The sequence below is a fragment of the Plecotus auritus genome (assembly GCF_963455305.1).
Source record: "Plecotus auritus genome assembly, chromosome: 2".
Lineage (NCBI taxonomy): Eukaryota > Metazoa > Chordata > Mammalia > Chiroptera > Vespertilionidae > Plecotus > Plecotus auritus.
Window position 1 is genome coordinate 114791307 of NC_137771.1, and position 9728 is coordinate 114801034.

The window sequence follows — 9728 nt, forward strand, 5'->3', positions numbered from 1 at the left end:
ATATGAGGTGTGACAATAAAAGTAATAAAACTAATTTCTTTGTGTGGTTCATAAACTAGCTCTAAGATTGATCCCATGAATGGAATTCCAAAAGTGCTCTGAGTATTGGCAACCTACAAAAATTAGCATATCAGCTTCCCAAGTCCAGGGCAAAAAGGTACAGAACACATTTTGATATTAACATTTGTATATGTGAAAAATATACCCTCTTAAAAGTCTCATCTTGTGGAATCTTCTTGGAGCTTATCTTTCTGAAATTCCATGACAAACTCACCATACAGTTCTTTGAACTGCTTTAGAGCTCCAAATATTTTTCACACAATTATTCACATTGTGTATATAGCATGATATAACATACTCTGATAAGGTTGCATAAAAGGGTATACTTGTTTTGTTTAACTAAACATTTGTTTGTCTAAGCTGAATATCAGCCATATGAATAGTTGTTTTCCATAAAGCATTTTAAATAACTTGAGTAGGAAGTTATTTAAGGATCCATCAAAAAGTATCAGTGGACAAAAGAGAGTCCAATTACATAGTTGAAACACTAAATGTACAGTAGATGTGAACATATATAAGTATTTATGATTGCTGTCTTAAGAAAAAGATTGTAGTAATCAGCCAAATGTTATTAAAATTATCTTCTGAGCTTCATTTGGATATCTTAATATCTTTCCAAGCTATAATTTGCTACATATAAATAAGATACTGTCTATACTAATAAAAGGGTAATATGCTTATTAGACCAGACATCTTCTGGACATCCTTCTGCACAAAGCCACGGTGGCAGGGGTGAGGCAGAGGTGCGTAGGGGCAATCATGCCAGCCAGGGGAGAGCAGTTAGGGGCAATCAGGTCGGCAAGGGAGGGCAGGTAGGGGCAATCAGGCCAGCAGGGGAGGGTGGTTAGGGGTGATCAGGCCAGCAGGGGAGGGCAGTTAGGAGCATCAGGCTGGCTGGCAGAGGCGGTTAGGGGCAATCAGACAGGCAGACAGGTGAGCGGTTAGGAGCCAGTAGTCCCAGATTGTGCAAAGGATGTGCCGGATTAGAGAGGGTGCAGGCTGGGCTGAGGGGCCCCCCCATGCACAAATTTCGTGCACCAGGCATCTAGTTAAATAAATAAAAATGTAAAAAAAGAGAGAGAAAGAGAGAGAGAGAGAGAGAGAATCCAGTATGCAAGGTTTCCATATGAGAACTACACATGAGGAAAAAGAAAATAACATCTTCCTGATTATGATTTATGTTCTGAAATACTTCAACTAGATTATATATTAAAATTCAAAGTATTATTTCATAACCAATTTAAATTTTATGAGCTAAACCTTAAATCATAATTAATACTGATCTAACTAGGAAATGAGGCATTACACTTTTTATCACAGGTAGAAGAAGGTCCTCATTAAAATGTTTTACATGCAATAAAACTACTTTTTGATATTGTTTCCTCACATTTCTCCCAAGCTTTGGACAATAATTGCTGATAGTCTCATTGCATAAGTTCTTAAGTGAAGAAGAGCATCAAGTGGGCTTGGAGAACATTATGCTAAGTGAAATAAGCCAGTGAGAGAGAGAGATAAGTACCATATGATTTCACTCAAATGTGGAATCTAATGAACAAAATAAACTGATAGACAAAATAGAAACAGATTAATGGATACAAAGAACAGACTGCCGGCTTTCAGGGGGAGGTGGGTTGGGGGGCTGGGTGAAAAAGGTGAAAGGATTAAACAAAGAAGTAAATACTCATAGACACAGACAGCAGTATGATTACCAGAGGGAAAGGAGATTGAGGGGAAGTAGAGGAGGGTAAAGGAGATAAATGGTGATGAAAGGAGACTTGACTTTTGGTGGTGAACACACAATGCATTATACAGTAGATTTATTATAGAACTGTACACCTGTAACACATAAAATTTTTATTGACTAATGTCACCCCAATAAATTTAATAAAAAAAGAAAAAAAGAAAGTAAGCTTTGGTTTCTATTTAATTTCAATAAAAAGAATTTTGTCCTAGTTATTGCTGATGTCAGTTAAGGACCAAAATTGATTATGTCAAGCTCAACATGTTTGATGCATCATGTCAGAGATAGAAGGGTCTTTTCAAATTATAAATCTGTAATTTCAAGCAAAAAAACCCAGACCCAGAAAAGTAAAGTGACTTACCCAGCTTCCCACAACAAGTTGGTGGCAGAGCCAGAATTAAAATCCATCATTATCGGCACCCTGTGACCAACCATAGTCTATTCTGCTTCTCCTCTCTGGAAAGGCAGTTGGTCATGGCCAGTTGCAGAGCCTCCTGGCCACTGATCAGTCTGTTAGTTACCAATGATTTGGCTGTGGTCCCTGCAATTACTGGCATATGGCCCGAAATGGTGCTACTGAAAACCAGTGCACTGTGTGTAGTTGTGCTGTTTGGCTCTACACATGGGCACCTGAAGGATGGGGTGAAGGCAAGCTGCAATCTAGCCTATATCTTCTGTGTGATGGTTCGTTTTATGCATTTAAGTTAGCTGAGCCATGATGCCAAGATATTTGGTCAAACATTATACTGAATGTTTTGGTGAAGGTGTTTTCTTGGTTAAAATTAACATTTAAATTGACAGACTTTGAGGAAAGCAGATTACCCTGCATAATGTGGACGAGCATCATCCAATTAGTTGAGACCTTAGTACAACAAAGACTGAGAACCCCCCAAGGAAGAAATTCTGCTAGCAGAACTGCAACCCTTTCCTGAGTCTCTAGCCCACAAGCTTGCCACATCACATTTTGAACTCATCAGGCCTCTATAATCATTTAAGTTAGTTCCTTAGAGTAAACCTCTTTATGTGTCTACATAGAAACATTCTATTAGTCCTATTTCTTTGAAAACCCTGACTAATACTCTCTGCTCACTAGTCTAGGTGGAAGGGGCACTTTTTTCTAACTTTCAAAAAGGTAATATTTGGGCCAAAACCGGTTTGGCTCAGTGGATAGAGCGTCGGCCTGCGGACTGAAGGGTCCCGGGTTCGATTCCGGTCAAGGGCATGTACCTTGGTTGCGGGCACATCCCCAGTGGGAGGTGTGCAGGAGGCAGCTGATCGATGTTTCTCTCTCATCGATGTTTCTAGCTCTCTATCCCTCTCCCTTCCTCTCTGTAAAATATCAATAAAATATATTAAAAAAAAAAAAAGGTAATATTTGGGCTAGTAAAAAGCCTATTTTTCCTTCCTTGAAACTTATTTTTTACCTCATAGCTAATAATAAACTAAACATTTTAGATTTATTCAAGGTATTTACTTGGAATGGATTTTTAAAATATTAAACAAAAATTGGAACATACTTTGAAAAATGCCTTGGATTCAAAATCGCCTATGACACAACTAGTTTGGAAAAGAAAGTAAAAAACAGAACGGGCCATCAGTTGTTAAAGCTTTTTTTGTAGGTCCCAATTTCTTCTTCCACTTTGACCTATGGTTTCTTCCTGCCCCCTCCCCCAACCCTGGAATTCTTGTTGCTGATTGCTCTGCTCCCTGCAGTTTTGATAATTATGTGACCATTACACACATGATTCTGTTTATTGTACTATTCCTCATTGCATTCTAACTCTAAACAGCTGTTATAATAGCACAACAGAAAGGCCCTAGTTTCTTCTCTTGACAAATTTAGACATTGGGGCAGTAGAATTTGTTTGTATTTATTAGCTCATATTGTCTTAGTCTACTTTCTGCAATTGTTCCTCAAATTAAAATTCATTAAGCCCAGCTAGCATGGCTCAGTGGTTGAGCGTCGACCTATGAACCAAGAGGTCCAGGTTCGATTTCAGTCAGGGCGCATGAACAGGTTGCAGGCTCAATCCCCAGTGTAGGGTGTGCAAGAGGCAGCCGATCAATGATTCTCTGTCATCACTGATGTTTCTGCCTCTCTCCTTCTCCCTTCCTCTCTGAAATCAATAAAAATACTTTTAATTGATAAATAAGTAAATAAATAAATAAAATTCATTAAAATTTTGTTTCTAATAATTATTTCTATCTTGTACATGGCACTTTCTAGTTGAATGATCAATAGCTGAAAAGTGTTATTTCCTTTTTGGGCAAAGTTGGCCCTATAGGATGAGATCAGATTTCTGTTTTGAAGGGTGATAAATATAAATAACTTAAATTGGATTTGGTTAAACTGACAAAGAATCCATACTTGGTCTTACAGAACCACTAATGCTTGCCAATTTGAGGTATCAATAACAAATCCAAGAAGTTGACATCATTTGTATTTACCCTCCTCATGGCTCTTTGGTAGCAAGAATCTAGAGCTGTTACAGATGAAACTTAGAAGAAACCAGCAATAGTAAACAGATCTTTCTCCTTTGCTAGCCACAGTGCCTATTCAGTTTGTACTATTACTTTAATGACTTTGACTCTGTAATAAGTTCTGGCTTCTATTCTCTATGAAGCAGTCCACAATCAGTGCTCTGGCTTAGCCTCCAGCTGCCACCTCAAATACTGAGCTTTCATTTAATGTAGATTTAATACATCTTTATTTTTTAGGAAAAAATAATTAGCCATTAAGGACTCACTCTCATTTAAAAATATTTTGATACAAACTTTTGGAAATATGATATATATCAAATAGAACTTAGTTGCCTGTGTGAAGAATAAAAAGGAATAAAAGGTAGAAAAAAATAAAATAAATAAATAAATAATAAAATAAAAATAATTATTGAATATAAGCTATTTGTCAGGCATGGTACTACTTCTGGGGAAATAACTGCAAACAAGTCAGTTATGACCCCAGACCTGGTGGGGCTACCAAGAAAAGTGATAAATTCGATAAGCAAAGATATCTCAGTCTTGGAGACTTCTAAAAAGACATTTTCTGAATATATCATAACATATATAAAACAATAAATAAGATACTTAGCATTAACTTAACTACAGTAGAAAATTCTAATGAACTTGCAAGCTGAATGGATTCAACATTAGAATATAAAATCATGACATTTAGCTCAGAGGAATACCCTGTCATAGTACTTCATGGCAGAACCAGTACTAAAATTCTTGTTTTTTGGTAGATTGCAGTAGTTGATTAAATGTGAAAAGGACAGGCCTAAAATAATGTCCAGTCAAATCCATTTCAGTCATTCACATCCTTTTTCTCCATTTTCTACTTCCTCTTCTGAGTTTCTCCAGCACTCTACCTTTCCTGAAAAGAAAAATTCATAGATAAGACAGAGAAACAAAAAATGGCATTATTGTTACCTGTGGCCCACGTCAAAGGGGACTTGCCCCATGAATCATGCTGGATTTGGAGGTGTTTTTTTTTTCTTCTTTTTTTTATTTCTTCTCTTTATATTTGTTGAAAGAGAAAAAAAAAAAACATGATAGCATCTCTCAAAAAATAAATTTCAACCATGAAAAACAAAATAAGAAGAAGAACATTAACATTTTCTTCTCTGGATATTATATTTGAAACAGTTCTGTGAAATAACTAGTCTCCCCAGCATTGCTCCAGAAAATTATTAACCAATTTTAAATAAAGATTGCTACTATTCACTGCTACTATCCACAGAGTTGCTTCTCATAAATCATAAGTCCACATCTGTAGAAAACCTCCATATTTATTAGAGGAACCTCAAGTTGCCTCTCAGAATAAAAATTTTGTATGTTTATATTTTAAGACAGAGCATCCCTCCACACTCAAAAATTTAAGGCAAATATGTTACCTCAGCTCCATGTGAGGCAATAAAACCCAAGAAAACAGAAAAACGATTTGTTGTATACAGATTTACAAAATATGGTTTATCCCACACAAAAATCTAAATGCATGTTTCCTTAAAATTTCATTAAGTAGAACCAAAACCTAGATCAGAAAATGTTTTTTTAAAAGATATAATTACATTCACAACTTAAAAGGAAGTCATAAATTCTTTGCAACTTCTATGTTAAATATTTTGTATACAAAATATGTCATAAGTGTTTCTCCATTTTCATAGGTACTTTTTATTTTGGTAAAGAATACGTAACATGAAATTTACTATCAATAATTTTAGCTGTACAGTATATACTGTTAACTATATAAATATTGTTGTGCAAAAGCCCCTTAGTACTTTCTCATATTGCCAAACTGAAAGACTATATGCATTGAACAACAACTCTAGTTTCCCCATCACCCCAAGCCCTAGCAACCACTCTTCTACTTTCTGTTTCTACGCATTTGACTAGTTTATGTACCTTTTATAAGTGTAATCATACAGTTTTCTTATTTTTGTTACTGGGTTATTTCATTTTGACAGTGATTTCTTTTAAAAGGCTGAATAATATTTCATATATATATATAGATATAGATATATATATATATATATATATATATATATATATATGACATGTGATATATGAATGGCTAAAGAAAATGTCAATGGACACTTGAGTTTAATTTTTAAATTTAGAGGGTCAGATTTCAGTTTTTAACCAGTGAGTATATGATTTGCTATGGGATTTTTTATATATGATTTTTTGTTATGTTGATAAAATTTCTTCTGTTTCTATTTTGTTTAATTTTTTTTTTTTACTATGAAAGAATGTTGAATTTTGTCCTGCACCAGTTGAGATGAACACATCATTTTTGTCCTTCATTCTTTAATGTTCTGTATTACATTGATGACTTTCATATGTCAAATCATCCTTACTTTCCAGGAAGAAATCCCGCTTTGTCATTTTGTATTATCCTTTTAATGCATTCCTGAATTTGGTTAGCTAGTATTTTGTTGAAGATTTTGCATCTATCTTAAGGGATATTGGAATGTACTTTTATTTTTGTATATTATCTTTTGCCTAACTTTTGTATCAAGGGTAATGCTAGGTTCATAAATAAAAAAAGAGTTTGGAATGATTCCCTCCTCTTAAATTTTTTTGTAATAATTTGAGAAAGATTGATGTTATTTCATCTTTAAAGGTTTGGTAAAATACAATAGTGAAGCTATACAATCCTGGGCTTTGATTTGTTAGGAGGTTTTTGATTACCAATTCAATCTCTTTTATAGCTATAGGTCTATTCCGATTTTCTGTTTCTTCATGATTCTGTCATAGTCACCTATATGCTTCTGGAAATTTATTTCTTCTAGCTCATCTCATGAATTAGTGTATCATTATCCATTGTAGTCTCATGATCCTGTTTAGTAATGAGCGTATAGTTGAGTTTTGGTTTATATCAATTCAGTCACTTAGTCTTTAGATTGGGAATTTAATTCATTTACATTTAAAGTAATTATTAATGGGGAAGAATATACTATTTCCATTTTAGTTTTTGAAGTATGTCTTCTAGTTATTTTTCTCCCTCTTTTCCTCTCTTGCTGCATTCTTTTGTATTTTATTGATTTTTTGTATTTTTTCTTTATTTGACAGATTGTCAAAGCTCAGAGGGAGGGCAGGGGAGGGTGGGAAGGGGGTAAGAGATCAACCAAATTACTTGTATGCATGCATATAAGCATAACCAATGTTCACAGACAGTAGGGGGATGAGGGTTTGTGCAGGGGGGTAGGAGTGGATGGGGAGAGGTTAATGGTGGGAAAAGGAAACATATGCAATACTTTCAACAATAAAGAATTTAAAAATAAAATAGTTTTTTCCTTTGAGTTTCTGTGGTTATAAAAATAATAACATTTTATATAAACTGATAACAGCATTGCTTAAATTACATACAAAACCTTTTCTTTACATCCCCTCCACTCTATATCACCCATGTCACAAATAACAACTTTTTATTTTTTACTAGAGGCCTGGTGCACAAAATTTGTGCATGAGTAGGGTCCCTAGGCCTGACTGGCAATCAGGGCTGATTGGGAGCTTCGTTCCTCCCACTGCCTGGCTGTTGGCCAAGGCCTCCCTTCATTCCACACCACCCCCTGGTGGTCAGTGCACATCATAGCGAGCGATCGAACTCCTGGTCAGTTGAATTCCCGAGGGGACAATTTGCATATTAGCCTTTTATTATATAGGATTAACATAGTTGCATAGTTATAATTATTGTTTATGCTTTTATCTTTAAATTCTATATCAGAATTAAAAGTAATTTAAGCACTCCCTTTATGGTATTATAGGATTCTGTATTTGTCTATATGTTTGATTTTTCCAGAAAGCTTTATATTTTCCTGCACTTTTGTGTGACTATGTAGCATCTTATAGTTTCAAGTTGAAGAACTCCCTTTTGCATCTTTTGTAAAGCAGGTTTAAGGATGATAAACTTTCTCAGTTTTTTATAATCTGGAATGATCTTTATTTCTCCCTCATTTCTTGAAGAATAGTTTTGCTTGATACAATATTCTTGGTTAAAAACAAATTTTTCATCACTTTGAATATGTCATCCTACTTCTTTCTGGCCAGCAAGATTTCTGCTGAGAAATCTGTTGATTGTCTTTTGGGAGCTCTCTTGTATACAGCAAGTTCTTTTTCTTGCAGCTTCAAAATTAGTTTTGCCTTTTAATTTTGACAATCTTATCTAATAAAAAGAGTAATATACAAATTGACCATCACTCCAACAAACAAGATGGCCATGGTCATATGGTCAAAGATGGCCGCCCCCATGTGGACACAAGATGGCTGCCACAGATGGCTGGCAGGGGAAGGCAGTTGGAAGGGACCAGGCCTGCAGGGGAGGGCAGTTGGGGGGGGGACCAGGCCAGCAGGGGAGAGCAGTTAGGGACAACCAGGCTGGCAGGGGAAGGTTGTTGGGGGTGACCAGGCCTGCAGGGGAGGACAGTTAGGGGCGACCAGGCTGGCAGGGGAGGGCAGTTAGGGGCAATCGTGTCAGCAGGGGAGCAGTTAGGCGTCGATCAGGCTGGCAGGGGAGTTGTTAGGAGGTGATCAGGCTGGTAGGTAGAAGCAATTAGGGGCAATCAGGCAGGCAGGCAGGCCAGCAGTTCTGGATTGTGAGAGGGATATCCAACTGCCCCTTTAGGCCCTATCCCTAAACGGGCAGTCGGACATCCCTCAAGGGGTCCAATATTGGAGAGGGTGCAGGCTGGGCTGAGGGACACCCCCCCCCCATGCATGAATTTCATGCACCGGGCCTCTAGTGTGATTATAATATGTCTTGGTGTAGACTTCTTTAAATTCATCCTATCCATGATTTCTTAAACTTATTGAATCTGGATATGCATTTCCCTTCCCACATTAGGAAATTTTTCAGCCATGACTTCTTCAAATAAGCTCTCTGGTCTAGTCTCTATTTCATCTTCTGGGACTCCTATAATGTGTATGCTGTCTGTTTGGTGGTGTCCCATAGTACCTTAGGCTTCTGTTCTCTCTCTTTTTCAATATATTTTATTGAGTGTTTACAGAGAGGAAGGGAGAGGGATAGAGAATTAGAAACATCGATGAGAGAGAAACATCGATCAGCTGTCTCCTGCATACCCCCTGCTGGAGATGTCCCCACAACCAAGGTACATGCCCTTGTCTGGAATTGAACCTGGGACCCTTCAGTCTGCAGGCCAATGCTCTATCTACTGAGCCAACCAGTTAGGGCAGCTTCTGTTCTCTTTATTCTTTTTTCTTTGTGTTCCTTTGACTTAATAATTTCAAATGACCTGTCTTCAAGTTTGCTGATTTATTTTTCTGCTTAATCAGATCTGTTATTGAACTCCTTCAGTTAATTTTTCAAATCAGTTATTGCATTCTTCAGCTCCAGAATTTCTGTTTGGTTATTTTTAAAGGTTTTTTTTTTTCCCTCTTTGATAATATTTTTATTTTGTTCATGTATCAT